Genomic DNA, 26,890 nt, shown 5'->3' on the forward strand with positions numbered 1-26,890 from the left:
ATTTTTGGCTACTCAGAAAATTAGACTGTAAATTACTCCAAAAGTGCAAATCCCATTCTCCACCAAACTGAAGTGCCTGGGAGCTATGCACTTTGGCGTTAATTGCACTTTTGAGTAAGTTTATTACTTTTGGGCTATTCACAATCACCAAGTGTAAATTGCCTTAAAAAGTGTGACTTATCTTTGTGAATAAGGCCCTTAGATGTATGCAGGCTCTGTTTTGCGAATTCCGATTTGCGATTCGCAATTGGGAAATCGCATAACGGAATGCATAGAAGTGTTTTTAACACTTATGGCGATTCCTAGGAGATAGCAAATTACCTAACTTATGAATATTAATGAGGTTGATCTGAATTCCCCCTAGGAATTGCATAAATCACAGGGATGGTGGCCTGCTGGGCTAAGCGGACCACCATATCTGTGATTGCTTTTTAATAAAGCAATTCTTTAAAAAAAAAATGCAGCCCGTTTTGCTTAAAGGAAAGTTTTCTTTTCATTTTTTAGGAGCACTGCCTTCTGTTAAAAAGTGGCTTAACTAACATTCACAAAGGGGAAGGGTTCCCTACTTGAAGTAGATGGTAATATACAAATGCTTTGCGACAGCATTCACAGTCACAAAACAGTGATGCATACCGTTAGGATTTGCTATTTAAAAAAGCCCCTTCCAAATAGCAAATCACAAACCCATTTTGAGATTCGGTAACAGGTTACTGTATTGCAAAATTGGGTTTGCTGCATCAGAAATGCATTTTTCGCAATTGCAAACGGGACGATTCTGATAATCGGCCTGTTTGCGAAGAGAAACATGCATAATGCATCTGGCCCTAAATGTTTAAAGTAGTATCATATTTAATTATTAACTTTGCATAATTGTAACTCAAATTGTTTATATACACAACATTTGAAAGTCAAAATAATGTAATCACTTTAACATTAGTTCCTATGATATGATATAATAAGTTCATACCTCCCATATTTAACATGGCAGTGTATTGCAGTACCTGTGAGTGGTGTGGTGTGGCGCTAGACTTTCTCTACTGCAGTAATTTATTTTTTCACTTCTGTTTTGTAACTCTTAGGGGCATATTTATGAGCCCCTTTTGCTGTAGTTGTGTCACTTTTTCTGACGCAATGGAGGCACAAACCACCAAGGCATATTTATGAGGCCTCGCAAAGCCACTTTGCTTGGCTTTGAATGGCCTCATAGATATGGAGTAAGGCAAGGCAGCACAAATTGCTGCATTGCCTTACTCTGCGCTAAGGAGATACTACATGGGCATTGTGGTGGGTGTTCCCACGAAACACCCATGGATTTTGACGCCTCCTCATCTTTACAAGACCATGTAAACTTAGGAATACACCAAAATTTCACACATCCACAAAAGAGGTGCAACAAGGAGAAATAACTTTATTTCTCCTTGTTTTTTCCCATGGTGCAAGAGTGCCTACAAATGCCCTTGGACTGCCAAAACGGTGCCAGCACCTGGGTAAAGGACAGAAATTCACCCTATTAGATTAATACTCCCTTTCATGTTTATGTATGGCAGCACAGCAAGGTGACCTTCTGCACTGCCCTATGCCAGGCCCCATAAATATGTCCCTTAGGGCAGTAAAACTTTAGCAGTGTGGTCCGTAAAGAGCAATGACATTTTTTGAGTTGGTGTTTGCATTAGCATGCCATCCATAAACTCCTCCTTATCCTTCCCTAATCCTAATTTAGTAGTAGATATCCTCCATTATACCACAACTCTGCGCTCAGACTGTAATGGCAAACCTGGGGCATGTTTTAAGGGCCACGTCAGTGGGTGGCACACTAGTGGCATTTAATTCACAGGCCCTGGGTATATGCTATACCACTTTACTAGGGACTTATGAATACATTAAATATGCCAATCAGGTGCAAGCCAATTTTAACATGTTTTAGGGCGTGAGTACAAGCACGTTGGTTAGCAGTGGTAAAGTGCACAGAGTCCAAAAGCCAACAGAAATGATTTCAGCAACATAGGAGGGCAAAGGCGAAAACTTTAAGTGGAGACTACCGTAAGGCTGACAGGTCTAATATGTGTCCCCCAGTTGAAAGTGGGGAAAACCCGCCAACCTCCTAGGAGCTCTCATTACTAGCACTATGCTACGCTCGCGTAGTTTGCGCTACTTCGCAATACGCGAACTGCACATAGCACAGAGCAAACACACGCAGCGTAGCATAGTGCAGCGGTCATGTTTTGCTTGCTCGCGGTCCTCAATGTCAAGTTGGCGACTGCAAGCAAGCAAAATGTGATCCTGGGCCTGGCGAGACTTTTTTCACGTTCGCGATCAGCAACATCAAGTTGCCGATCGCGAGCGTGGAAAATAAACCTCCCGGCGAGATTCTCAACGCGGGGAGGTCAGGTTTCTCATTGTGAGTGGTCGCATATGCTCGCGACCGCTCGTGATGAGAAACTACCAGTCAACATTGAAAAAGCTGCTGCTCGAGTAAAAAATCTACTCGCGCGGCAGAAAATGACAGCTTGCACTGTGCAAGATGCCTTTTTCAATTATTGCACAATGCCGGATGCTTGTCCGCACTGTGCAATCATTGAAAACGGCATCTTGCACAGTGCAAACAGGCTACTACGCAGTTCACGTAGTGCTACACGTAGCTCGCATAGTGCAAAGTGCACTTCGCGTAGCTGCGCATAGCGCTACTTCGCGAACAACGCCCAGGGTTAGCTCTCATCACTCAGGTAGAAGAACCTGGACAGACCATCAGCAGTGGAATGGTCTGACCCAGGGTGGTGTTCCACCCTAAAGTACATTCCTTTTAGGGAGATGGACCACCTCACCCCTCATCTACATGAGCCATCCTGGAGACCTGTGTTCTTTCTGAACATGGGAGTGAGTTCCAAACAGTTATGGTCTCAGCTTCTTCAGAGTCCAGACCACAGCAAAGGCTACCCCTTCAATAGAAATCCAACCTCTTTTCCCAAGGAAGTATTCTCCTGGAGATGAAAACTACAGGTTGATCTAGGCCCTCCTCATTTAGATATGTTGAAATGAATGCCAATGATCTGAGGCATCAGTCTGCACAATGAACTCCTGGGAAAAAAGTTATGGGCCTTGATTACAAGAGCTGTACAGGTGGCCTGTTTAAGGGTGTCAAAGATTTTCTGAGAGGCCTCTGTTTAGATCACCATTTTGAGCTGCTTCTTTAAAGTCAGCTCAGTTAAACGGGTGACAATGGTTTCATAGCCCTTAAGAAACATCCTATAGTAACCAGTTATGCCCAAGAAGGCACTCACTTTTGTCTCGGTTTTGAGGAATTACAAAATAAATGGAGCATTCTTCAATCCAAAGGGGATCACTCTAAATTAAAAGTGGCCCTCTGTGGAAGAATATTTTGACCTCTCCTTGGCCCTCTCAGGTAGAGCAATCTGCCAGTACCCTGAAGTAAGATAAAAAATACTCAGGTACTTGGTAGTCCCTAATCTATCGAAGAGCAGATCAGCTTGAAGGATGGTTTGAGCATCAATCTTGATAACTGAGTTGAGCCCCCTGCAGTCTACGCAGAACCTGAGCGCTGGGGCAGAGCCCGGAGGGGAAGTATCTTGTGCCAGCACCAGGGTACTGGACCGGGGACTACTGAAGTGCTTAATCACTCCCAATTCCAACATCGTGGAGACTTCCTTTTTAATGCCAGTCCTCCTGTTGTCTATCATCTAATATATTTTATTCTTGCCACCAGGATGTCAAGAATAAAATTGCATCCTGTAGATTTTATTCTTGACAGTCAGGCTGTCCCCAGCATCAATATCCTGGGTACAAGTGTGTAAAGCCAGGAGTGAGGGAAAACAGTGAGTCAAACTGTCACAGCAACTGGTGATAATCCCTCTGCTGTTCAGGAGTCAGGGTAGGGTAGAGGTTGACACCTTCCATTCACCCATCTTTTCATTTTGATGAGAGGAGGTCAGGGAGAGGTTCACGCTCCTCTTCCTCTCCATCGTCTGTCTCCAACAGTATAGTGACCTCAGACTTCTCATAGAGGGGTTGAGGCAATTGATTAGGAGGCCCTTGAAGTCCACTATGTAGGTGGCCTCCCCTTCCTCTCACTCACCTCATAAGGCCCTGTCCAATGGTATTGAGGGTCCCTGGCTCCACTGGCTCCATAGAACACATCATATGGACAGTTTAAAACTCCACATTTTGTTCATATCAGTGTTTCATGACTTCCTGACTAGCCTCTCAGAAGCTTTCTTTCAGAACTTGGCCAACTGGTTTCTGAGGGGTAGCAGCATAGATCTAACCACATCTTGGAAGGTGGTTCTTGGAAGCTTGCTCCTACCCCTCCTTTACCAGACTAAGAGGTCCCCTAACGGATGTATGACGTTATAACGCATACTTTTACATCGCATGCCTTTACAACACGGTTTTTACATCTCATACCTTTACAACGCATAGTGCTTTGGGGTGCTGGATAGTGAATAGTTTAATTTACAATTCCAACTCCAGTCCCCGTGGACACTAGGGAAGGTGTTGGACAGTAAATTAAACGTATTCCCTATCCTCGAGCGCCCCCCAGCGCAATGCGTTGTGATGGTTTGCGTTGTAAAAGTTGCGTTGTAAAGGCACTGCGTGGTAAAAGTTGCGTTGTAAAGGATCTTTCCCCCCTAACACTTTGTCCAAACAGAAGTTCAAATGGTCTAAACTCAACTTCCTTCTGTTGCAATTTTCTGTAGGCAAAGAGCAAGCATGGTATATGGATGCCCCACTTCTACCTCATGGCCTCAGGCAGCCCTATAATCATGCCTTTCAGGGTCCTGCTGAACCCTTCAACAAGCCTATTCATTTGGGAATGATATGGTGTGGAGAACTTGTAGGTTGTTCTACACTCTTCAGACGTGGACTTCATGTAGGCAGATATAAGCTTGGTACCCCTGTCAAAGACCATTTCCTTGGGGAACCCTCCCCAAGTGAATCTTGTCATGATGCCCTGGCCACTGCAGGTGCAGTCTCAGGCCTTTACAGACCTCAGAGGAATTACCTCTGGCTATCTAGTGCCATAGTCCACCAAAACCAGGATAAACCTGTTGCCGAAGGCAGTATTTGGGTCCAAGGGTCCAACAATGTTGAAGCCCACCCATTCAAAGGGGGTACCAATGACAGATAAGAGATTCCGTGTTCTCACACAGGCCTGGCAGGTGAGTCAGGTCCTGCAGAATGCATTTGAGGATATCCTCATTTGAGGCCAAATAACAGGACACAAGCCTAACAAAGGTCTTGTCCTGCCCCAAATTTCCTGCCAGGGGAATTCCTTGAGCCAGTCCCAGCAGTAAGGCCCTGTAATGATGGGGGACTACCAACACACATCTTGCTCCATGCACAGTCGCTTTAGGCCCACTGTAAAGGAGGACATTCTCCCAGTACATGAGGTGATCTCCAGAGATATCACCATCTATCTTGACTTCAGCTTGCCGCCTCTTGCCCTCTTTGGCTCAGAACTCCTACTGTGCCTTGCAGATCTCCTCCCTGGTGTGCCCACTCTCAGTTTTCCATCCAACAAGCTCAGGAAGTTTCAACTTGGTACTCGGCCTTTTTGGAGTCAGATGGTAAGGGCTTGTCAGAAATTATCAATACGTGGGAAGAGGGATATATGGAAGGACACTTAAAGCAGTATGGCAAGTATCCTTCTCCATTTTACGTGCAGTGGTGAAACCCACCTCACTCAAGAGAAATCGCCTATTTACCACCCAAAGGGTATACTGGTCTCTGGCCAAGCTTTAAAGAGTAACCAAGAAAGCATATGGGTGTCGGAAGTGTATGTCTTTATGTTATGTTATGTTATGTTATGTTATGTTATAAGGTCTCTTATATAGCGCACGGCTACTCCTAGGAGTGTCCCGGAGCTTTGGCAAAGAGAACTGGAAAAGAGTACACAACACAGCAACTCACAGAGGGCCGAAAGAAAATTATTGAGAGAAAAGCCAGGTCTTCAACTCCTTTCTGAAAGAGAACAGACTGTTGGCTTTTCTTAGGGAAAGGGGGAGCTCATTCCAGCACCGAGGTGCCAGGCATCGAAAGGAGCGACCTCCAATACGTGCGCGTCTAATGGGGGGAACAGCGGCTTTGGCCAACAAGGCCGACCGTAGAATCCTCCTAGGCGCGTAGAAGGCCATACGCTTCCCGATGTATTTAGGGCCAATCGAATGAAGGGCCTTAAAAGCAAGGGTCAAAGCCTTAAAAGTAATTCTCTTAGAGACAGGAAGCCAATGAAGTCTCTTGAGCAGCTCCGAGGCTTTTGCCCTGCGCTGAAGACCAAAGATGGCTCTTGCAGCAGAATTCTGCACGATCTGCAGACGTGCCAGAAGATATTTGGGCAGACCTAGGTAGAGGGCATTCGCGTAGTCCAAACGCAAGCCTATCAAGGCCTGAACGCTGTTTTTTTTATGTTGCAGAGACAACAACGGGAGAAACTTCCGCAGCATTTTCAGAATGCCGAAGCATTTCCCGGACAGCCCAATGATCTGGGGTCTGAACGAAAGGCAGTCATCGAACAGAACACCAAGATTTTTGGCTTTTGAAGAGGCATTGTCAGGAGGAAACATGTCCAGAGGCCACCATGTCTTCCAGCTGTGATCAGGCTGACATCCGAAGAAAAGCAACTCCGATTTATCAGAGTTGCATTTCAGACTGTGCCGCTGAAACAAGTCAAAAACAGCGCCCAGGCATTCTTTGATCCGACTACCATCGAAGGCCCCACCCTTATTACAGGTGAAAAGGAGCTGGGTGTCGTCAGCATAAGATATGATCCGGGCACCAAAGGATTCCGCCACCGCCGCCAGAGGGGCCATATAGATATTAAAGAGGGTGGGGCTCAGGATAGACCCCTGAGGAACCCCCACCTCCAGCGGCGGCATTTCGGCGGAGAATGGAGGTGCCCAGACCACTTGTCGGCGGCCGGTCAGAAAAGACTAAAAACAGTTCCACACTGTCCCACGGTGATCTGCATATGTTCATGCAGTGTCCGAAGATTGCTCATTACTGGATATCGGAATGTAACTTCATAAGGGAGGTGATTGGACAACAGATAAAGGTAAGCCCTCGACTTATATTTTTTGCGTTGCATCCAGAAGCATGAGTAGAAGCAAACTCCATCATAACAACATTCGTCTTCTATGTGATTATGTTAGTGAGGTGGGAGATATGCAGGTTTTGGAAATTGGAAAATCCCTCAATCATTGCTGATTGTCTCAGGAGAATCAAATATACGAGGCTGGCTGATAATGCTTGAGACGCAAAAAGTTTGTTGAGGGTCTGGACACTGTATGTAAACTGGAGAAAACAAATACCTGGATCCAATAATTAAGCCATATATGCTGTAGGTCCAAGCTCTCCTCCTCCTCTGTCTCTATAGGAGGGGGTGAAGGTGGAAAAAGCAGTATTCTTTATGGGGACATGCTTATCTACTCCCTTGTGGAGGATGAGAGCTATACCAGCAAGAAAGTTGGCAGAATGAAGACAAAAAAGAAGATTTAACAAGCTCAGGTAGTTCTCCTAGGGAGGCTCCTCTGGCACGCATCCACCGGTACTAAGGGAGTTTCAGGGGCTGCTTTTTCCATTCCCACTGTTCTCACCTATCTTGTCAGCTGCGTGTGACATTCTTCCAGGTTCCAGGCATCTTTGACTCCCCAACGGAAAAGCCATGGGCCTTGGAGTCCTAGAGACACATGCAGGTAACCCTGACATTTCCAGGTGAGATCTGAGCTCCATTTTCTTCCAGACAGTGTGGTCCAGGTCATTCCCAAGTAAACAATCAACAGGTGTGTCAGGGCTCACAGCCAACCTAAGGGAACCTGATATGCCCCCATTCAACGGGAACTAGAACCACTGAGCCATGGCTCTCACCATTGGTGGCTACCACAACCTGGTGAAATATAACAGGTTTCACCTGCTCTGAGGACACCAGGTGGCACCTCAGAGTAGTCTTACTGGCTTCTGTGAACTTCTGTGAACGTCCAGCCTCTTTACATAGCCAGTGACCCACTATCTGTAACTAGGAGTATTTGAAGGCCTGTGGGTTTTGGGCACTATCTCTCTGTCACTAAAAACCTTTAGCTGTTTCTCCTACACTAATTGGGGCCATATGCCCTGAAAACTCTACATTGGCCAATGCAGGGGTATGCCCACCACTGAGTGTCTGTGCCCTCTTGGCAGATGAACCAGTGTTCTTGTCTACAAACCCTTTTTCTGGTCAGATTGGGACTGGGGCCCTTTCCCTCGAGAACTGTTTTGGGGGCCTTGAGAGAACTACCTCCTAATTTTATATCCCAGCCGTCTTCTGGTGGTAACCCTGATACCTTCTTGTGAACCCTGGTGCTGATCTAGAGGTTTGCTCCTTTAACAGGCTCACTGGGTTCAAAACGCTGACTCACATTATGGACTCTTTAGTACAACTGTATATTGATGAAATGGGCCATGTTGTTCTGGTTTTTTGATACACATTCTTAATCACTGATTGTCACATGTGTGTATCATGCTTTATAAGAGCACCAAGCATGTTACTCACTTTACATAAGCTACGTCATCACTGTTGTCATAATAAAACTATGAAAGTAATACAAATAACCATTTGGTATAAGTAAAATTGACAGTGATATTATTGGTTGTGGGGCCAGTGTATGTAGTGCAGAGACCTAATTACAACAAGGATAGGCAGGGTGCACTTTTTTTCCACAATCAGTCTTCCATGTTCTACTGAATTAACCTTCTACTGTGTCTTCCTGACCCCTCCTGAGACTTGAGGAGTTCGTTATGCTTGTTTTATAAAATAACAACACTTTGTTGCAAATTGTTTTTTGATCATAGTAGTCATCAATTTCAGGAGACACAGCAAAGCAGCAGTGTCCCACCGGGAGTGGGTCGTCTGGCAGGAGTAGATAGATGATTTTTCTAATGAACACATTGTACAGTTGTCATAAAATTGCTGTTCCTATAGAGCCATTAGAATTTTTTTATGTGCGTTTTCCTGCACATAGTTCTCACAATGCAGTAGCAGTGTGTGGTGGGAATTCATCCATGATCATCATGATTAAAAATAGTTATTTCTATATTGAAGACACGCTTAAGTAAAGGCAAGCCCGTTTGTCCCCGTCTGCGCCTGGGCTGCGCCCAATGCCATGAACCCTGGTTCATGGCATTCACCTGCAGTTACATCAGCCCTGAGCACATAGCCCTAGACCCCAGACTCCGCAACAACAATTACTGCCTGACCTCTCCACAATCAACAGTAGGACTCTTCACAAACCACCAATGTCTATTCCCCTGCAACACTGGAGCACCTGAACAAATAGCTGCCACCACCATGCCAAACTTGACAGTGCCTGGACAACTCCACTGCCTCCTGCTTAGTGCCTGATCACTCTGCAAACACTCCTCCGAGATCTGGGACACACAATCTTCCTCACCTCATCTTACTCACTGAGACCTGTCTCAACCCTGCATCCACACATGGCATTGCCAAGGCCACACTCAGTAGCTACAAGAATGCATACAGGGACCACATCAACAAAGAGGTAGGATTGCAATCATCCACAAAGAATTCATCCACTGCACCATTGTCATGGACGACACCACCCAGATTATGGAACACCTAAGGTCAGACGGCAAAACCATCATTAGAGAAAACCTCACTTACAGACCCCCAGGACCATGCCTTGGCTTCTGCAGCACAATTCCCAACTTTATTGCTCCCCAAACCATCAACATCAAACACTACATCTTCCTCAGAGACCTGAATGTTTACCTCATGACCCCAATGACATCAGCTCAGCCAACCTCCTTAAAAACATAACATCATCCTTACCCAGCTACTGACTGACCACACACACATCACAGGGCACATGCTGGACTCCATCTTCACAGCCAGCAGCAGAGTTAAGTACAGCCATGTTACCGAGCTGACCTGGATGGAACACTTAATCATCCACTTCACCTTCACAGCAGCCCACACCACCACCACCAGACCACCCAGCACCGCACAGCTGGAACAAAGTATCTGAAAAGCAATTGACCAATGCACTCAGCACCCTCAACCCTGGCACCATTACTAACCATGAACAGGTTGTCAAGGCCATCACCATCGGAATCTCCGACTGGGTCGACAAAGCCACCTCAGAACTAAAAACTAGGAAACACATCTGCAAGCAACTGGAAAGGAAAGGGTGCACCAAGAAGGAGCCTTCAAACCTGACCACCTTCAAGACATCTCTCAACCACTACCACCAAACCCTAAAAGAGATGAGAAGGAATGCCCTAGGCGATCACATCAAAGTCAGATCCAACCACTGTAAAGAACTCTTCAGCATCATCAAAGAGTTTTCCAGCTCTTCAACCCACTGGCAGATGCCTACTACAACAACATCTCCACAATCTACGAACACTTTTACCCCCAACCTGCTGCCACCAACATCCTCGACCTCCTTGCTCCCACAGTGCCTATCTGTGACCACCAGATCACCGCCAAGGACCAGCTCACCATGCAGAGCACTGGGGCATCATGCACTCCGTCCACTCACTCACCGCTGTCCCTACCCAATGTTCAACCTCGGCAACAGGCCCATCAGCAACAAACTCCCAGCCATCTATAACACATCCATCACCTTGCTCACCTTCCCAGATGTGTGTAAACATGCTGAAGTCAAACCCTTCCTCAAGAAACCATCAGCCACAATGAGCTCAAGCGTTACCTTTCCCTCTCCCTGATTCACTTTCCTGCCAAAGTCCTCAAAAAGTATTTTAGGAAAACCGTGGTCCTTAATGAAGGAACAAATGGGGCTATAATTAATATAGACTAGAATCAGTGCTATAATGGTGATGCCCAGCAGGGCTGTCAATTTAATGAATATTCAATGCAACTGACAAAATTAGAACACAACAATAACGTGGGACACAGTCCTGCATCCTACAGAAACACAAAACAAATACATTAGAACAAAACAATTTTAGACAAAACAATGTTAGCTTGTAAAAAATGCAAATAGTTGGAACAAGCTTATAGACTGCAGATGTTGCACATGTTTTATCCCATTAGTTTAAAGTGCAACCTGTTTCAACAAGTCGACGACGTTTCGATCTTTTTAAAACAATACCAGGATCATCATCAGGATGAATTAATACAACCCTGAATATTAGTGCCTTGTATGTAGCTATGGGTGGGATCGTGGGATCAAGGATGGCTCGGATCCACAATAATCTTCAACTAAGAATCTGGGAATGGAACCAAGGAAGGTTGCGGTGTGGATGCAGCTGCTGCCGGTGCGGAAGGGCTGTGATGTGGTCACGGTGACAATTCACTGCTGACCAGATTGAGGCATGTGAGGTCCGGAGCTTGGTAGCTTCATCCTGGGACCGGTTTTAGGGTATGTCACCCTTCTTCAGCCGGGCTAGCTTGAATCCAGTGGTACAGTGAGCAAGGGACCCACGTCTGGGCATCCCCATCACACTTAGGGCGAAAAGTGTTACAGCAAACAAATGATGGGTGGAATGCTGACAATGCAAACATTCTCCCTCAGTCAAAAGATCTGGGTTAAATCCATTGTTCTATTGCCCACTAGGCCACCCGTTTGGAACGGCCATATGCAAATCAGTCTTGACCCTGTGCCCCATGTTAACAGTCCAGACCGAATTGCCAGGCCAGGTCCTCCCTGGACTGAAAACAAGCATTCTGGCAGCGGTTTCAGGGTGTGTCAACCTTCTTCAACCAGGCTTGCTTGAATCCAGTGGCACAGTGTGCAAGGGACCCACGTCTGGGCATACCCATCCCACTTTGGGCGAAAAGAGTTACAGCAAACAAATGATGGACGGAATGCTGACAATGCAAACATTCTCCCCAGTCAAAAGATCTGGTTAAATCCATTGTTTCTTTGCCCACTACGCCACCCCAGTTTGGACGCAGCCATATGCAAATCAGTCTTGACCCTGTGCCACATGGGAACAGTCCAGACCGAACTGCCAGGCCACGTCCGCCCTGGAACGGGAACAAGCATCCTGTGATCAGTTTCAGGGTATGTCACCCTTCTTCAGGCAGGGTAGATTGAATCCAGTGGCTCAGTTTATTATTTATTTATTTTATGTTTTACACTTATATGGCGCACAGCTACCCAAAAAGGGTTTCCCGGCGCCGACGACATGTTGCTGAGCAGGGATATGGGATGAGCTTGGTCAGTAGAGTTATTTCTGGAAGAGCCAGGTCTTTATGTTCTTCCTAAACCTGGCATAGTTTTCCTCCTTGCGAATATGAGGGGGGAGTGTATTCCAGAGAGTAGGCCCTAGGACAGAGAATGATCTTCCCCCCATTCTCGCTAGTCTGAACCTGGGAACCACAAAGTTTGCTGCGGTTTGGGAGCGCAACTTTCTTCCTGGGATGTAGGGGGTAGCTAGTGATTGCAGATATTTCGGTGCTGTTCTGGATTTAATCCTGAACATATAGCTCAGGGCTTTGAACCTAATGCAGTTTTCCACCCTGAGCCAATGTAGGTCATTCAGGTGCTTCGACACACTGGCCGTTTTTGGGATTTTACATAAGAGTCTTGCAGCTGAATTTTGGACAAGTTGTAACCGTTTAATGACTGCCTGATTAGAGCCCAGGTAAAGAATATTGCCGTAGTCAAGACGAGATGTTATAAGTGCATTGACTACGGTCTTTTGAGTATCTGGGGGCAGCATCCATAGGACTTTTTTCAGCCACTTCATAATGGTGAAACAGAGGCCTACCACTTTGTTGGCCTGTTGTTTCATGGATAGGGCGTTGTCAATGGTAAACCCCAGGTTTCTTACATGAGTTGCAGGAGTGGGGAGGTTTGCTAATTCGGAGGGCCAGTGGGAGAAGTTCCATAGATCTTTATTTTTCCCCAAGAGAAGGATCTCAGCTATGTCACCGTTTAACTTCAGCTGGTTGGTGGACATCCAGCTGAAGATATTTTGGAGCCCCTGTCTGAGAAGGGATGGAGCTAAAGGGTTGGACTCTGATAGTGAAAAGATGATCTGAGAGTCATCTGCATAGGTCATGAGAGTGAGTCCTGACCTATCAGCTAAGTCAGCCAGGGGTCTGAGATAGAGGTTGAAAAACAGTGGGCTCAGGATGGAGCCCTGTGGAACTCCATGTGGGGCACTGAACGTATCAGAACAGGCAAGAGAGGATGTGATCTGGAACGTCCTGTGTGTCAGAAAGGACTCGATCCATTGTAGTGCGGCACCCCGGATACCATTTCTCCCGAGTGTGGCCAGGAGTTTGTTGTGTGAGATGGTGTCAAAAGCCGCACTCAAGTCTAACAAAATGAGTGCGGCTGTTTGGCCCTCGTCTAGGAGTTTCCTGATGGTTTCGGTTACTCCCAGCAGGGCGGTTTCAGTGGAGAATCCCGCTCTGAAACCGGACTGTGACGGGCGCAGGAGGGCATTTTCTTCAGTGAAAAGAGTGAGGGCAGAGTGAATGTGTCTTTCCAGAAGTTTTGAAAAGACTGGAAAGAGAGATATGGGTCGGTAATTTGCTAGTATTTCAGGGTTGACTGTGGTTTCTTTTAGAAGTGGATTGACCATAGCGTGTTTCCAGAGTAAAGGGACTGTGGAAAGTTGAAGGGAAGAGTTTAAAGTATCAGCAATAATGGTCAGGGATGGGGCATCAATCAGTTTCAAGACACTAACGGGTAATGGATCACGAGGGGAACCTGATTTAATGGTCATGAGGGTGGACCTAAGTGATTCCAAGGTTATAGGAGGCCAGTGTTCTAGGATGTTTACTTCGGCCGACCTTGAGGGGATGACCTCTTGTGAGCCATTAGCGGAGGTGTTTAGATTAATATCGTGGATGATTTTATCAATTTTTTCAGAGAAGAAAAAGGCGAGATCTTGACATTGTTTTTTGTTTAGAGGGCGGGCCGTTGCGGTCGTTTGCGCACCTGCAAGTTCTTTTACCGTGTTAAAAAGTGTTCTTGCCTTGTTGGGTGCTGTGTTGATGGTATTTGCTACAAAAAGGGCTCGGGCTTTAACGCATGCCGAGTGATATTCATTTCTGGCTTTATGATATATCATTTTTTTTCCTGTGCATAGTCTTTCCGCCACTGTCTTTCAAGGGCTTTGCACTTTGATTTTTTGATTTTTAAAAGCTCGTTAAACCAGGGGGCTGGGGGGCGATGGACGTTCCTTTTTGTCCGCGATGGAGGAAGACAGCCGTCTGCGGCATTTTCCAACCATGAATGTGTTGCATTGGCAATACTTTCCATATCAAGGGCTGGGGCAGTGAGCAAGGGACCTACGTCTGGGCACAGCCACACCACTCAGGGCAAAAAGTGTTACAGCAAACAAATGATGGATGGAATGCTGACAATGCAAACATTCTACCACAGTCAAAAGATCTGGGTTATAATCCATTGTTCTTTTGCCCACTAAGACACCCCAGTTTGGACCCAGCCATATGCAAATCAGTCTCGACCCTGCGCCCCATGGAACAGTCCAGACCGAACTGCCAGGCCAGGTCCTCCCTGGACCAGAAACAAGCATCCTAGGACCAGTTTCATGGTATGTCACCTTTCTTCAGCCAGGCTAGCTTGTATCCAGTGGCACAGTGAATAAGGGACCCACTTCTGGGCATACCCATCCCACTTATAGCGAAAAGTGTTACAGCAAATAAATGATGGACGGAATACTGACAATGGAAACATTCTCCCCCAGTCAAAATATCTGGGTTAAATCCATCGCTTTTTTGCCCTCTATGCCACCCCACTTTGGACCCAGTCATATGCAAATCAGTCTTGACCCTATGCCCCATGGAAACAGTCCAGACCGAACTGCCAGGCCAGTTCCTCCCTGGACCAGGAAACAAGCATCCTGGGACCGGTTTCAGGGTATGTCACCCTTCTTCAGCCAGGCTAGCTTGAATCCAGTGGCACAGTGAGCAAGGGACTCACGTTTGGGTATACCCATCCCACTCCGTGCGAAAAGTGTTACAGCAAACAAATGATGGACGGAATGCTGACAATGCAAACATTCTACCCCAGTCTTAAGATCTGGAGTAAATCCATTGTTCATTTGCCCACTACATCACCCCAGTTTGGACCCTGCCATATACAAATCAGTATTGACCCTCTGCCTCCTGGGAACAGACCAGAACGAACTGCCAGGCCAGGTCCTTCCGGGACCGGAAACAAGCATCCTGATACAAGTTTCAGGGTATATCACCCTTTTTCAGCCAGGCCAGCTTGGATCCATTTGTACAGTGAGCAAAGGACCCACGTTTGGGCATACCCATCCCACGTAGGGCGAAAACTGTTACAGCAAACAAATGATGGACGGAATGCTGACAATGCAAACATTATCCCACAGTCAAAAGATCTGGGTTAAATCCATTGTTCTTTTGCCCTCTACGCCACCCCACTTTGGACCCACACATATGCAAACAGTCTTGACCCTGTACCCTATGGAAACAGTCCAGACCAAACTGCCATGCCAGGTCCTCCCTGGACCGGAAACAAGCATCCTGGGACCGGTTTCAGGGTATGTCACCCTTCTTCAGCCAGGCTAGCTTGAATCCAGTGGCACAGTGAGCAAGGGACTCACGTTTGGGCATACCCATCCCACTTCGTGCGAAAAGTGTCACAGCAAAAAAATGATGGACAGAATGCTGACAATGCAAACATTCTACCCCAGTCAAAAGATCTGGAGTAAATACATAGTTCATTTTCCCACTACGCCACCCCAGTTTAGACCCAACCATATACAAATCAGTATTGACCCTGCGCCCCATGGGAAGAGTCCAGAACGAACTGCCAGGCCAGGTCCTTCCTGGACCGGAAACAATCATCCTGGTACCGGTTTCAGGCTATATCACCCTTCTTCAGCCAGGCTACTTCGAATCCAGTCGTACAATGAACAAAGGACCCACGTCTGGGCATACCCATCCCACTTAGGGCGAAAACTGTTTCAGCAAACAAATGATGGACGGAATGCTGACAATGCAAACATTCTCCCCCAGTCAAAAGATCTGGGTTAAATCCATCATTCCTTTGCCCACTACGCCACCCCAGTTTGGACCCAGCCACATGCAAATCAGTCTCGACCCTGTGGCCCATGGGCACAGTTCAGATCGAACTGCCAGGCCAGGTCCTCCCTGGAATGGCAACCAAATCCTGGGATTGGTTTCAGGGTATGTCACCCTTCTTCAGGCAGGCTAGTTTGAATCCAGTGTCACTTTGAGCCACGGAAACGTGTCTGGGCATAACCAACCCACTTAGGGTGAAAAGTGTTACAGCAAACAAATGATGGATGAAATGCTGACATTGCCAACATTCTTCCACAGTCAAAAGATCTGGGTTAAATCCATTTTTTTGCCCACTACGCCACCTCAGTTTGGACCTGGCCATATCAAAATCAGTCTTGACCCTGTGCCCCATGGGAACAGTCCAGACCGAACTGCCAGGCCAGGTCCTCCCTGGACTGAAAACAAGCATTCTGGAACTGGTTTCAGGGTGTGTCACACTTCTTCAACCAGGCTTGCTTGAATCCAGTGGCACAGTGAGCAAGGGACCTACGTCTGGGCACACCCACACCACTCAGGGCAAAAAGTGTTACAGCAAACAAATGATGGATGGAATGCTGACAATGCAAACATTCTACCACAGTCAAAAGATCTGGGTTATAATCCATTGTTATTTTGCCCACTAAGACACCCCAGTTTGGACCCAGCAATATGCAAATCAGTCTTGACCCTGCACCCCATGGAACAGTCCAGACCGAACTGCCAGGCCAGTTCCTCCCTGGACCAGGAAACAAGCATCCTGGGACCGGTTTCAGGGTATGTCACCCTTCTTCAGCCAGGCTAGTTTGAATCCAGTGGCACAGTGAGCAAGGGACTCACGTTTGGGCATACCCATCCCACTTCGTGCGAAATGTGTTACAGCAAACAAATGATGGACGGAATGCTTACAATGCAAACATTATCCCACAGTCAAAAGATCTGGGTTAAATCCATTGTTCTTTTGCCCTCTACGCCACCCCACTTTGGACCCAGACATATGCAAATCAGTCTTGACCCTGTGCCCCATGGAAACAATCCAGACCGAACTGCCATGCCAGGTCCTCCCTGGACCGGAAACAAGCATCCTGGGACCGGTTTCAGGGTATGTCACCCTTCTTCAGCCAGACTAGCTTGAATCCAGTGGCACAGTGAGCAAGGGACTCACTTTTGGGCATACCCATCCCACTTCGTGCGAAAAGTGTCACAGCAAAAAAATGATGAACAGAATGCTAACAATGCAAATATTCTACCCCAGTCAAAAGATCTGGAGTAAATACATAGTTCATTTTCCCACTACGCCACCCCAGTTTAGAACCAACCATATACAAATCAGTATTGACCCTGTGCCCCATGGGAAGAGTCCAGGACGAACTGCCAGGCCAGGTCCTTCCTGGACCAGAAACAATCATCCTGGTATCGGTTTCAGGCTATATCACCCTTCTTCAGCCAGGCTAGTTTGAATCCAGTCGTACAATGAACAAAGGACCCACGTCTGGGCATACCCATCCAACTTAGGGCGAAAACTGTTTCAGCAAACAACTGATGGACGGAATGCTGACAATGCAAACAAATGCTCCCCCAGTCAAAAGATCTGGGTTAAATCCATTGTTCTTTTCCCCACTAGGCCACTCCAGTTTGGACCCAGCCATATGCAAATCAGTCTTGACACTGTTCCCCATGGGCACCATCCAGATAGAACTGCCAGGCCAGGTACTCCCTGGAATAGAAACAAGCATCCTGGGATTGGTTTCAGGGTATGTCACCCTTCTTCAGGCATGCTAGCTTGAATTTAGTGACAAAGTGAGCAACGGACCCACGTCTGGGCATACCCATCCCACTTAGGGCAAAAAGAGTTACAGCAAACATATGATGGACGGAAAGCTGACAATGCAAACATTTTCTCCCAGTTAAAAGATATGGGTTAAATCCATTGTTCTTATGCCCACTACGCCACCCCAGTTTGGACCCAAGCATATACAAATCAGTCTTGACCCTGTACCCCGTGGGAACAGTCCAGACTGAACTGCCAGGCCGGGTCCGCCCTGGTCCGGAAGCAATCCCCCTAGGACCGATTTCAAGGATTGTCACCCTTCTTCAGCCAGACTAGCTTGAATCCAGTGGTACAGTAATCAAGGTTCTCACGTCTGGGCATACGCATCCCACTTAGGGCGAAAAGTGTTACAGCAAACAAATGATGGACGGAATGCTGACAATGCAAAATTTCTCCCCCAGTCAAAAGTTTTTGGTTAAATCCATTGTTCTTTTGCTTACAACGCCATCCCAGTTTGGACCCACCCATATGCAAATTTGTCTAGACACTGTGCCCCATGGGTACAGTCCAGAATTAACTGCCAGGCCAGGTTCTCCCTGGTACAGAAAAGAGCATCCCGGGACCGGTTTCAGGGTATGTCACCCTTCTTCAGCCAGGCAAGCTTGAATCCAGTGGCACAGTGAGCAAGGGACCCATTTCTGGGCATACCCATCCCACTTAGGGCAAAAAGTGTTACAGCAAACAAATGATGGATGGAATGCTGACAATGCAAACATTTTCACCAAGTCAAAAGTTCTGGGTTCAATCCATCATTATTTTGCCCACAACGCCACCCCAGTTTGGACGCAGCCATATGCAAATCATTCTTGACCCTCTGTCCCGAGGGAACAGTCCAGACTGAACTGCCAGGCCAGGTCCTCCCTGGACCAGAAACAATCATCCTGGGACCAGTTTCTGGGTATGTCACCCTTCTTCAGCCAGGCTAGCTTGAATCCAGTGGTACAGTTATCAAGGGACCAACTTTTGGGCTTACCCATATCACTTAGGCCAAAAAGTGTTACATCAAACAGATGATTTACGGAATGCTGACAATGCAAACTTTCTCCCCCAGTCAAAAGATTTCCGTTAAATCCTTCGTTCATTTTCCCACTATGCCACCCCATTTTTTACCCACCCATAGGCAAATAAGTCTTGACTCTGTGCCCCATGGGAACAGTCCAGACCAAACTGCCAGGCCAGGTCCTCTCTGATATGGAAACAAGCATCCTGGGATAGGTTTCAGTGTATGTCACCCTTCCTCAGGCAGGCTAGCTTGAATATAGTGGCACAGTGAGCAAGGGACCCACGTCTGGGCACACCCATCCCACTCAGGGTGAAATGTATTACAGCAAACAAATAATGGATGGAATGCTGACAATGCAAACATTCTCCCCCAGTCAAAAGATCTGATTAAAATCCATGATTCTCTTGCTCAATACGCCACCCCAGTTTGGACCTAGTCATATGCAAATTAGTCTTGACCCTGTGCCCCATGGGAACAGTGCAGACCAAACTGCCAGGCCAGGTCCTCCCTGGACTGGAAACAAGTATCCTCGTACTTGTTTCAGGGTATGTCACCCTTCTTAAGCCAGGCTCTATTTAATCCAGTGGCAGGGTGAGCAAGGGGCCCACTTCTGGGCACCACCGATCCCACTTAGGGCAAAAAGAGTTACAGCAAACAAATGATGGACGGAATGCTGACAATGCAAACATTCTCGCCCAGTCAAAAGATCTGGGTTAAATCCATTGTTCTTTTGCCCACCACGCCACCCCAGTTTGGACCCAGCCATTTGCAAATCAATCGTGACCCTGTGCCCCATGGGAACAGTCCAGACCGATCTGCCAGGCCAGGTCCTCCCTGGACCGGAAACAGGCATCCATGGTTGCCCACTGTGCCACCCCAGTTTGGACCCAGCCATATGCAAATCAGTCTCTTCCCTGTGCCCCATGTTAACAGGCCAGACCGAACTGCCAGGCCAGGTCCTCCCTGTTTCGGAAACAAGCATCCTGGGACCGGTTTCAGGGCATGTCACCCTTCCTCAACCAGGCTAGCTTGAATCCGGTGGCACAGTGACCAAGGGACCCACGTCTGGGCATACCCATCCCACTTAGGCCGAAAAGTGTTTCAGCAAACAAATGATGGAAAGAATGCCGACAATGCAAACATTCTTCCCGTCAAAGGATCTGGGTTAAATTTATTGTTCCTTTGCCCGGTACGCAAGGTGGTGTCTCAGGTTCTGCTCTCAAGTGGATACAATAATTTCTGATGGGACGTAGCTTCCAGGTCAGGCAGGGTGCCTATTACTCTGACTCTGTCAATCTGGACCAGGGTGTGCCTCAGGGATCCGCCCTCAGCCCTACTCTATTCAATTTATATGTATCCCCTGTGGTTGGGATAGTGGAGGGTTTTAGAGTTAGGATTGTGTCATATGCAGATGACACCCAGCTGGTCATCTCGCTATCACGGACGCCGGGTATGGCGGCCTCCAACTTCAGAGCATGTATGCAGGAGCTTGCCACCTGGATGGCGGGCAACTGCCTAAAATTGAATGGAAGCAAGACGGAGGTGATCGTGGTGGGCGGGGGCCCATCTATATGGTCATCGGCATGGTGGCCATCGGATATGGGCCCTGCTTCGATACCCTATCCCCTGGCAAAGAACCTGGGCGTATGGGTGGACTCTGACCTAACCTTTGAATCCCAGATGAGACGCGTGGTGGGGACCTGTTATGGTGTCCTGAAAAGTCTGCGAAAAACCATAGATCTCCTCCCAATTGAGGCCAGGAAGACGTTAGTGCATGCACTTGTCACGTCAAGCCTGGAATCTGGCAACATTCAATATCTCGGGGCAACGGTTAAAAGTCCGAAAAGGCTCCAAGTTATGCAAAATACAGCTGCACGGTTTGTTTTACGACAACCGAGGCGGGCTGAGTCTAAAAGGGCTTTGGATACTCTTCACTGGCTTCCTATCTGGAAGAGAATTATGTTCAAAGCCCTCTGTTTTTGCCACCGCATTGTTCAAGGGAGGGGCCCCAGAGATCTTCGGAGTCTCATTACCTTGTACAAACCCACACGTCCCCTTAGATCTAGTTGGACTGGACTGGTATTAGTCCCAGGAGTGAAGAGGGCTCGGATGGGAGGACGGTCTTTTAGGCTCCTGGCGGCCAAGAACCAGACCAAACTGCCAGGCCAGGTCCTCTCTGATATGGAAACAAGCATCCTGGGATAGGTTTCAGTGTATGTCACCCTTCCTCAGGCAGGCTAGCTTGAATATAGTGGCACAGTGAGCAAGGGACCCACGTCTGGGCACACCCATCCCACTCAGGGTGAAATGTATTACAGCAAACAAATAATGGATGGAATGCTGACAATGCAAACATTCTCCCCCAGTCAAAAGATCTGATTAAAATCCATGATTCTCTTGCTCAATACGCCACCCCAGTTTGGACCTAGTCATATGCAATTAGTCTTGACCCTGTGCCCCATGGGAACAGTCAAGACCAAACTGCCAGGCAAGGTCCTCCCTGGACCGGAAACAAGTATCCTTGTTCTTGTTTCAGGGTATGTCACCCTTCTTCAGCCAGGCTCTTTTCAATCCAGTGGCACAGTGAGCAAGGGGCCCACGTCTGGACACACCCATCCCACATGGTTATATGATTAAACCACTCCTGCCTAAACAACGACTTCCTTAATCACGAAGGCCAAACCACGAGCAATGCCAAACCACAACATTATTAAATACGAGTTCCTAAAGCACGAAAAATTGTCCATTTTCTCATTACCGTTTACACCACTCTGGTATTTTAAATACGCACATTCAAGCTGTGCCCATCACCAATCAACATCAATTAGAGAAGTGACGAACACAAATACATCAACTTGCCTTGAAAACAGTGAGTGCGTGCGTGCTTCACGCAGATCTGCAAGTCAGGTTTTTAGATCTCCAAGTCACCAGGAGCCTCGGCCGCATTGCAATGTCAACAACGAAAATGCTGTGCTTTTCATTGTAAGCACTCTCGGCTGAAGCCCCCAAGCTGTGACTTCATTGACTGAACATGTCACAGTACAGCGTTAAATAAAAGCAATGTAATAGTAAAATGCCCCCTAGTTTTCAACCAGTCAATTATTTTTTAGGATATAAACTTTATTTAGTTTTGCCCGTCTTCGCAAGCACTTCAAATGAGCCAAGGCATGCTGTATGCTTTACAGAGTTTAAAGGCAGATTAGAGACCTATCAGCCTCTCTGCTGAGCGGAGCAACTGCCAGACTCATTAACAGCTATGATTGTCAAGCTGTTCTTTTTAATTGCATTAGTGCCATCTACTGGCCAGTCACGAGGTCTTTTTTTCGTAGTTTAAAAAAAGTCGCTGTTCAAGTAAGTCGTAGTTCAGGATGTCGTAGTTAAGGATGTCGTCGTTGTTAAAGATTCGTTGTTCAGGTCAGTCGTTTTTAAAACTTCGTTATAAAGGCTGTTTCACATCCCACTTAGGGTGAAAAGTGTTACAGCAAACAAATGATGAACAGAATTCTGACAATGCAAACATTCTCCCCCAGTCAAAAGATCTGGGTTAAATCCATTGTTCTTTTGCCCACCACGCCACCCCAGTTTGGACCCAGCCATTTGCAAATCAATCGTGACCCTGTGCCCCATGGGAACAGTCCAGACCGATCTGCCAGGCCAGGTCCTCCCTGGACCGGAAACAGGCATCCATGGACCGATTTCAGGATATGTCACCCTTCTTCAGCAAGGCTAGCTTGAATTCAGTGGCACAGTGAGCAAGGAACCCACGCCCGGGCATACTCATCCCACTTAGGGTGAAAAGTGTTACAATAAACAAATGATGGACGGAATGCTGACAATGCAAACATTATCCCCCAGTTAAAGGATCTGGGTTAAATCCTTGACTGTACCCACAAGGCAAAAGAAACAATTGTTGGACGGAATGCTTGACAATGCAAACATTCACCCCCAGTCTCAAGGATCTGGGTGAAATCCCTCATTTTGTACTCACTACACCACCCCAGTTTGGGCCCAGCCATTTGCAAATCAGTCTTGACCCTGTTCCATTAGAGAACAGTCCAACCTGAACTGCCAAGCCAGGTCCACCCCGGACTGGAAACAAGCATCCTGGGACCGGTTTCAGAGCATCACCCTTCATCAACCAGGCGAGCTTAAATCTAGTGGTGTAGTGAGCACGGGACCCACATCTGGCATACCCTTCCCACTTAGAGCGACATATGTAAAAGAAACAATTGATGGACTGACTGCTGGACAATGAAAACATTCACCCCCAGTTGCAAGAATCTGGGTTAAATCCATCATTCTTTTGCTCACCACGCCACCCCAGTTTGGACCCAGCCATGTGCAAATCGGTCTTGTCAAGGACAAGGGTCAAGACTAATTTGCATATGGCATCAATATTTACATCTTCTTCTAAAACTCCAAACATAGCCATAGTAAATGATTGTGCATCTTGTTGACTGTTGAGAGTAAACATTAATAATCCACTACAAATATTTAAAAGATCTTGAATAGCTGAAGCAGAATGTCCTACAGTTCTGTCAGACAGTAAACATTGTAGCAAGTTATATAGTGTAGATAACAAAATCTTAGCTGCTTTTGCTCAATTTGGATGAATACATGTGGTAAATGAAAAAGTACAATGAGAACAACATTTGCACAGTGATTGGCACCAGAGCTGTTTGCTAGCTGATAACCTAAAATATCTCTGTAATTTTGCGTTTTTCTCTTAACAGCTTCTAATTTGTCCTTGTGTCTTTTCTTTTCTTCAGCATCTGTAGACTATTTTGTAATCTTCCGTTTTGGACAGATTATCCATTCTCATAAATATGGTATTGGCCTAAATGAGGGGCATATACACTTTTTTAACCAATTGTACTCTCTTACACAATTTGCATCAGCACTATCTTTCTTTTCATTAAAATCAATCAAAAACCAATCTGACAATGTTCAAACACGAGACAATCCTACATATGACATTCCTTCTTTGAATACAGTACTTCCAATATCTACAAAAGCTGCATCTACAAAAAACCTTTTGATTTATGGACAGTTACAGCATATGCTAGACAGAGTGCGAATGGCTGTCTCCGCCCATATAGGTCTTTCACTAGCAAGAAACATACAACACAATAGCCAATCTGCTTCATTCTGATCAAACTTAATTGCCAAGTATTTAACCTCACCTCAATTCAGGAAATTAATAAAAGCAATTACTTTACCCATTGCACCATTTACTAATCCTTCCTCCACATTTAATTTGTGTTGCAAAATTACTCAACATTTTTTGCTGTCGCGTAAACACTTTTATTATCCTGCAGTTATCGCGAAAGACTTCACCAAAGTATCCAATTTTGCTTGCAGTTATCTGCAAGTAGTATTGTGATTCCCTGATGTTCCATGTTATCAATAGCTGTCATTTTGAAAATATCTTCTTTCACCAGTTGTAGTAATTGTTCATTAAACGTGGTGTACTCTTCATGTGTTGGAATTAAACAACTTATATGTTTCTGTTCTTCACTGAAATTGTACATTCGTTCATCTACTGTATTATTAGATGGAAATAGTTTCTTCATACTTTGACTTTCAAATGCATGGTCCCTTCTTTTGTTAGAACTCTTATTTTAATGTCCTGCAGAACTTCTGTATAATTTACATAAAATGTTTGACACATATATGGCACTTGTTTCTTATATTTAAAGTTTAACCAAATATTTACATTGCCAATCCTCCCCGGGAAATTTCTTGCTCGTTATACAGAAGTTTTTTTATAAAAACAGGTTGTCCTTTTACAGACTTGAGTTGAAGTAGGTCATCAAATACAATGAAATGTTTTACTTAAAAGAGCACATTGTAGTTTGTCTGAAAACCTGCTGCATTCTTAAGTGTATAAATACAAGCATCAAGTTGGATACTATGCTGACCTCATCAATTAATAAAAGCTTCAGTTTCTTCAATACTCTTGACACCTCATTGCAAGCTTCACCATATAGTGTCTAGTATTCCAGTTAATTGTCAACAGGTACCATTAGTATGTGAATTAATCCCTTTAATGTTATGTGCAGCAAATCCTGTTGGTGTTGTTACTACTCATCACAAATTTGATTCTGTAGACTTCAGTAAATAACCTGTATAAACTTTAATTAGGAAGCTTTTTCCAGTGCCAGCTTGATTACTGATGTATAGTAATATTTTTTTTATGAAGAACAATCACACTGTTTCCTATCATGGAGAAATCAATGTTCTATTCTATCTTCGACTTCATTGTAAATTTGTTTTTGTTCACAGTTCAGTTCTTCTACTAAGTATTCAGAATCTATAGTTTCCTCCATTGCTTGGTGCATTGCAGCCTCTACCTCATTAATAGCTATAGCTGCTTCATTTTAAACAATTGGTTATCCAAGGGGATCTTGACTAGCTGGTGCAGAACTTTGGCTGCTTACTAAACTCTCTTTCTCTGTTTCATTAGCAATAGTATCTTCCTCTTCAATCTCATCGTTCAACATTTGCAGGAAGGTTGGAAAGCCTGAGCACATAGTGCCATCTTTCACAGTGTTGACAGACTGTTTGTAACAGTCTAGTGTCCAAATAATTCTGATTCTCCATGCCATGGCTTACAAAACTGCATTGGGGTTTGGAAACTAAACTGTTGGTGGATACTTAGATTCCCTTTGTTGTGCTTAACTAAATGCCCGTCACTTCTAAGTACTCATATCTTCCTTCATCAATGTTTTCTATTACATTACTTCTATATGTGTAGTGCAGAAGTACTTTATAGAGCCATATGCTTTGAAGATGAGGACTCCTTCTTGGGTAGTATATATCGAGCATGTTAGTTTTCAGAATATCTAAATTTTCTGGATCCAATTCTGCAAGACACTTTATTTCTGGGAAATACTTTAGCTTTCTATTTTGACTTCTTGCAAGGCCTAGGCTTACCCACACAATTTCTCTTGATTTGAACAAACTAGCTCAACCTGTATGAGTATTTATAAGAACCTATTTCTCTGTAGAAAGAAGATCGATATCCCCCCAATTATGTTGGTGATATCGTTGTGTGGTAGAAAAAAATAATATGCCAAGTTTTGGGTTGTATCTCAGTAAATATAAGTTAGAGGGATATGTGCACATACTCCCTTCCCAATAGGGGGGGTTGGTTTGATTCTGCCTGCCAAGAGCTGAAGCGACTGGTGAGACGCAGAGCCAGGAGCACTAGGCGCCAGCCGGGATATGATATATGATACAATGACATACCCAGACACACACAGATGGATACACTGACAAACTGAGGCACGCAATTATGCAAACACTAGCACACCCAGTTACACTCTGATGCATATAGTGACACAGCTACACATACAATAATGATTGTACTGTTACACCCAGGCACACACTTATATATACACTAACACACCCAATCACTCACTGACCAATGCACTAAGAGACCCACACACAGTGATCCATACACTGACACGCCCAGGCAGGCAGTGATTCATATGCTGACACACCTATACATTATGATGTATAGAGTAGCACACTCAGACTGACACTGATATGTGTACATACACACCAAATCAGACAGTGATGGAAACCCTGAGATATTCAGGCACACACTCATGCATACACAAAATAACACACTTATGCATACATTGACACACTCAGTCACACACTCAACCATACACGAAGACATCCTAGCAGACACTACATACAGTGATACACTCAGGCACAAACTGGTAAATACACTGCCACACCCAGCCACACTCTCATGCAAACAAAAAGACAGCCAGACACATACTGATATCCACAATAACACACACAGTCACACACTGACCCATTCAGTAATAAACCCAGGTAGAGACTGATGTAGATGCTGGTAGATCCGCATACACTCTGATGCATGCTGCACTGCTCCCAGGTACACAATGATATTTACACATACACATCAAAGCAGAAAGTGATGGATAAACTGAGACATCCGGGTACACACTGATACATACACTAAAACACCAAATGGCACATT

This window comes from Lissotriton helveticus, chromosome 8, assembly GCF_964261635.1.
Source record: "Lissotriton helveticus chromosome 8, aLisHel1.1, whole genome shotgun sequence".
Classification (NCBI taxonomy): domain Eukaryota; kingdom Metazoa; phylum Chordata; class Amphibia; order Caudata; family Salamandridae; genus Lissotriton; species Lissotriton helveticus.